This window comes from Polyodon spathula, unplaced genomic scaffold (assembly GCF_017654505.1).
Source record: "Polyodon spathula isolate WHYD16114869_AA unplaced genomic scaffold, ASM1765450v1 scaffolds_3661, whole genome shotgun sequence".
In the NCBI taxonomy this organism is placed as follows: Eukaryota; Metazoa; Chordata; class Actinopteri; order Acipenseriformes; family Polyodontidae; genus Polyodon; species Polyodon spathula.
The window spans coordinates 1-5,638 of record NW_024475120.1 but is presented as its reverse complement, the minus strand read 5'-3'; the positions used below and the strand labels follow the sequence as shown (position 1 = coordinate 5,638).

At 39.7% G+C, this 5,638-nt stretch overlaps 3 non-coding genes across 3 annotated transcripts; 1 reads left to right on the top strand and 2 right to left on the bottom strand.

Annotated features, from left to right (window-relative positions):
- Positions 1-252: 252 nt before the first annotated feature.
- Positions 253-326, bottom strand: trnai-aau. Its single transcript has one exon. It is a non-coding gene; the product is annotated as a tRNA-Ile (tRNA).
- Positions 327-544: 218 nt separating this feature from the next.
- Positions 545-617, bottom strand: trnaf-gaa. Its single transcript has one exon. It is a non-coding gene; the product is annotated as a tRNA-Phe (tRNA).
- Positions 618-1,458: 841 nt separating this feature from the next.
- trnae-uuc lies at positions 1,459-1,530 on the top strand. The gene has a single exon. It is a non-coding gene; the product is annotated as a tRNA-Glu (tRNA).
- Positions 1,531-5,638: the final 4,108 nt, after the last annotated feature.

The window sequence follows — 5,638 nt, the reverse complement described above, 5'->3', positions numbered from 1 at the left end:
GTAAAAAATAAATAAATAAATACAAATGCGCTGTCCATTACAGGATGTTTCTCATGTACCCCCTGAGGAGCGCTCGAGCACCCCCGTTTGAAAACCATTTACATTTACAACTACTTACATTTTCCCACGTGTGATTGCCTCGTACAAATCTGATAGAGTTTCACAAAGGCATTTGACTTCGGTTCATTAATCAGCCTATACTGCCATCTACAGCATTACTGCGGGTGTGGTTTATTTAAAGAAGAAAAGTCATGGCCCGTACGGGGATTGAACCCGCGACCTTGGCGTTATTAGCACCACGCTCTAACCAACTGAGCTAACCGGCCACACGCACGAAGTTTTTCTCATGTTAAACTGAACAATGATATATTCAAAGTAATGCAAAGGTACAATTCATTTCTAAATACGTTAGTACACTCCATCCTCTCAGGGATGATGCTTTTTGCATTTCTTAATGACATTAGAAAATGGTCCTGTAATACGTTGTTATTTCCTTAATGTTCTCTGTTTCTAGTTCATATTGAAGCATAAATAAGCCTTGACTTGCCGAAACCCGGGATCGAACCAGGGACCTTTAGATCTTCAGTCTAACGCTCTCCCAACTGAGCTATTTCGGCTCGATGTCGATTGAAGCCTGTATATAATGAGAAACGTTCAACACCAAAAGGCAAACATCCAGGAAATAGGTAAACACGGCTACAGGCTGCCTGAAAGCTCAGCGCTTGAACTGTCTCAACAAACGTTTAGCGCTAAAACGTGTACATTGAAAGTCTATTACCGTGTTTAACACAATCACTGTGTTCCAATAGCGGTTAATCCACAGGGTGATCAATAGAGTGACTGCTGGCTTTGTTCACATATTATCAAGACGTTTCCAGGATTCACGCATATTCTGAACAAGCACACTAGAATATGGTAGTGAAAGGAAAGCGAAATAGCAGGTTGATTGGCTCTGGTCTTGTACAGACGCGCTTTCTAAATTTGCAAATGGCAGACTACATTGTCAAGGGGGAAAAAAAAAATCCAATATAAATGACTCGTATCAAGATGCGATATAACCTCTGAGAATAGGAGACACACTTGCAGGGGATTTAGCTCAAATGGTAGATTTGTATGTACGCATTTATTGCCTACGCATTACAGATATAAATACAGTGTGACAGTTTTTTGGTAAACAGAGACTCCCGCCCTACATGCGTATTTTAAAGTACAGTCTGTTAATTTGTAATATTCCCCAGACTGAAAAACTCCAGTGCGCCCTCCATTGCATGTGTTCAGAGAAGCACAAAGGGAGGTCTTTTTTAGCAACGGAAGTTGTCCTATTTGAGAATAAATATAAATGGCTTGAAGTTTCTTTGCATTTCTAACGTGTTTGCAATAAAATGTTTTAGCTTCATTTAACAATCGTTGTCCTGTATACTAGCTACTGTTGCATGCCCATGAATTTACTGCACAGCTTCCCATAAGGTCTAGCGGTTAGGATTTCTGGTTTTCACCCAGGCGGCCCGGGTTCGACTCCCGGTATGGGAACGTCTTTGTTTTATTGTCTTTTAGTTACAGAAGTGAGGTCACGTGTAATGTGTTTCCATTATAATAATAAAGCCACGTTTACTTGAAATATGAATATATTCAAAAATATATTTACAGAATTATGAAAATATATTTGACTCTACTTCACATCCCCTCACACTAGAGGGATTTAACTCCTAATTTTAAGTCTGAAATTTGGATGTTATTTTTGATTCTACCTTAAGTTTTGAGTCACACATTAAAAAGATTACAAAAGTATGTTTTTATCATCTAAGAAACACAGACTATACCTGCGAAACACCACAATCCCCGTTCATAATATAACTCCAGTCGCGGTCAACTGTCACACGGTAGAGCCCTCATCACCGGCAACTCTCTCATAAATATCTTTTTATATATAATCTGCACATTCTTAGACAAGACGGGTAATTACACACAATAAATAGCACTGGTGTATACACACAGAAGCAGCTATGAGAAAGAAAGACATGAACCATTTCTTTACATTAAATATATTGGTTAATTGTGGGCTCTAGTTGTTAACATCACTGAGCCCCTTGTGCCTGTGGATTGCAACCACAATGTGGAAACATATAGAGAATGTATGGGAATGGTCAATGAACATTGATTTCTATTACTGGAACCTGTCTTAATACTGTATTACATTCTGAATATGAATATAGCTGAATTATTAACTGTAGATAATACTTTGAATACCAGATCCATATTTAGCATTAAAAAGCAACACATGGGATTTCTTTAACAGTCGTTCGTTATTTTGTGTATCAGCCGCCACACAAAGCCGAGCGCAGTGCGGTATCCTGTAATGATGCTCCAGTCAGTCTGCCCGGCTGCACCTGAACCATCTTGAAAACACGAAGCCTCTAATCAGCTCGTTTGTAAAAGTTAGTAAAGAATTGCGCTCTATAATATAACGAAGCTAAATCTGAACTCCCAGCCTGTGCAGCGAGAGAGGGAGAGAGGGCGGGGCAGAGAAGAGGGGGAGACGCTGCTAGGCAACCGGCTCCTGAACGTTCCACTCAGCTGAGCAGAGACCGTTAGGATTTAAAAATGCGAAAGTTCCGAGCGGCGCGAGGCGCTGTGGTGACTTCAAGAAGATAAAATGAAAGCCTCGATTAAAGTTTAATCAAATAAATACATTAATAACCATATGAAACAAAAATACGTTTTGGTAGCTCATACCTATTTAAATTACAAAATGCGACCCGTTTTCGAAATTCATTTATATACTAACTGCCATATAAATCTAAATTATATTTTAAACTGTTTGAGGGGCAGACTAGCATAGATGATTTCTAAAATCCATTAATGTTAAGAAACTATAACGCCACATTACTTAGCACTCGGGGGAAACAGAAATGATTAATTTGTAAAGAATTAGCTGTGAGATTATTTAGATAAATACTCTGAATTATAGCGGTGTAGATTTATTTTATTAAAACATGCCCACGTGTATTTTTGTTTCATGTCGTTATTTATGTATTTAATCTTTAACTGGCGCTTTCATTGTCCCCTCTTGCTGGTGCCACGGCTGGTCTCTGTATCTATTCTCTGATATTTGAGGGTTTGTTTATTACACTCTGGCAGCTCAGCTCAATCTTATTGATGTTATTTTGTGAAACAATAAATCGTTCCTGACGCGCTCTAAAGCATAGGAGCCGTGCGGGTGATTTGATAGGTTGTCATGGCAGCGCCGCTCATCACGGGAGGGGTTATCCGGGACAAACGCTTCCTTCGCCGGGTCGGAGAAGCGCTGCAGTTCCGCTGGCTTCGCAATAACGATTCCTCGGTATCCAACCCGAATATCTGAATCAATAGAGAGTGTATATAAACACAATATACCGCTAATGACTGCATTAATGAATCAGTAATACACGCCAGGGGGTGTGTGCGCTATCGGGAGATACTATCGCCACGCCTTGGGTGCGCTTGTGAGGCTCCAGACCAGGGCTTCTCAAACTCGGTCCTGGGGATCCCCTCTGCGCGCAAGAGCCGTCATCTCGATTTGAGAGTCAAGGAGCTTGTTCCAACATTGGGGCCAATCAAATCGAAAGGAGCTTGTTCCATCATTCAGTGGGACCAATCATGTTTCGAGGAGCTTGTTCCAACATTCACAGGCGGCCAATCAAATCGCGAGCCTGTTGCACCCTTTGTTTCAGCATTGTAAGGGGCGGCGATTAAAACAGCAGTTATTCTGAACTGCTTGCAGAGCCAGAGAGGCGAGTTTTGACATCTGGGCAGTATTTTATTAATATGAAAATGATATTTTTCCAACTTTTTAAGCATGTCGACGTATACCCCGTCTTTTACTGTATTCGTATTTTTTTTGACGAATAACAAGCCTATATTGCCACGAATTAGTATGATTTAATGGTAGCGTAACAGTAAATCTAGGCGACTTTTTAATTTTATTTATTATTATTAATATTACTATGAATTATCAATACATATTTTTACACGAGTGTTGTGCTTTGTGTTCATTTATGCACTGCATTCTCGTCGCGAAAATACGTTTCTTTCATCAAAGTATTGCTTTTGCTTTGAATTATCGTCTGTATTGGGCTTTTAATGTTTAGCTGTTATTTAAAAAAAAAGAAAACAAAAATAGCAATACGCTGCAACATATTGGTCCCAAAAGACATGCCTTTAATTTTCAATCATGCAAATGTACTGAGCAGTGCTGTTCGTGTAGCCTGTGATCTCCTGTGGTGTGAATTTACTGCATTTTTCATGTCTGGTTTCTCTTTTTTTATGCACGGACGTGTAAAGTATGTGTCAATAAAATAAGTTCTTATTTTTCTAAGCACATTGTGTCGCTTCATTTCATTTGAAAAAACAAATTATCATAGAAAGGAATTAGCAATATGTCATTTTCTATAAAAATTTTCTCTATCCAAGGGTTTTCCATATTGTTATTGACGTTTTAATATGTATTTAAAAACACATGCATTTTCTATTTGCTGCAATGCGTTCTTATTTTCTATATATGCCCTATTATGATTTAGTACACAGTCACTATAAATTCGTGTTTTTATTGTTGTTTTTATGTTTTTGCGCACATATGCAACGACAATTATTACAGTTATTAGTAGCGCTAATTTTGATGGAATTTGCGCGTCGGGCGCGGGCCGGGGATGGAACACGGCTCTCTGCGCTCGTGGGGCCGGTGCCCCGCCCCCCAAGCAGGCCCGGGACGCAAAGATTGCTGCTGCTGTTGTCTCGCTTTGTTTTCATCTCAATGTCAAGGCTCTTTTCAGTTTGCCAGTCACGGACACAGTCGCCAAGTCCGCTACAATAAGCGCAGTTTCACTTGTTTTTAGAGTCGCTTTATTTATTTTTTGAGAGTCGCGTGTTTTTGTAATAGGTGACTCGACTTCAGCAGTTACAGCTGTTTGCAGGAGTGGTTGCCCCTGGATTATATTTAGGGTTTGTAGTTTTGGGGGGGGGGGGGGGGGGGGGGTTAGATCACGTGACGGCCCTTTAGACACATTCTGAGCGGATTCTCTCTCTTAATCAAACACTAATTCCCAAAGGAAGCTGTTTCTTTTTACCCTTCATATCTTGATTGAGTTCACAAGCGGCGTGCATTGATCTCATCTGATTCTATTTGAACCCGCATTCAGTTTGTTCATTTCCACTGCGTTCGTTTTTAGCAGCGCGTCGCTAATTTGAACAGTCTGTATTCAGTTAAGGTTTAACAACTATTAATTAAGGATTAAAGGGAGGGAGAGAGATGGAGAATAAAAACACAAAACTAGAAGCCCTAATTATATTGTGCAATTGGGTTTTTCAAAACCTCGAAATGCGAGCGGGATGACTGTGATCCGGATTCGGTTTTGTTTATCCGATCGCACTTTGTCACGATTAAATGTTGCGATTGGGTTTTTCAGAATGTAAACAGGAGATCAGGATTAATTTGATACAAAACACCAGGCTTATTGTGATCCTATACTGCGGAGATGGATTCAGCTTTTAAATGATCATAGATCAGCGATGTTTTGTTTGAATTGTCATAGCAAACACACACTGTGTACAAATCGAGTGTTATAATATCATATTTACATATTTAAATTGTGTATCCATGCAA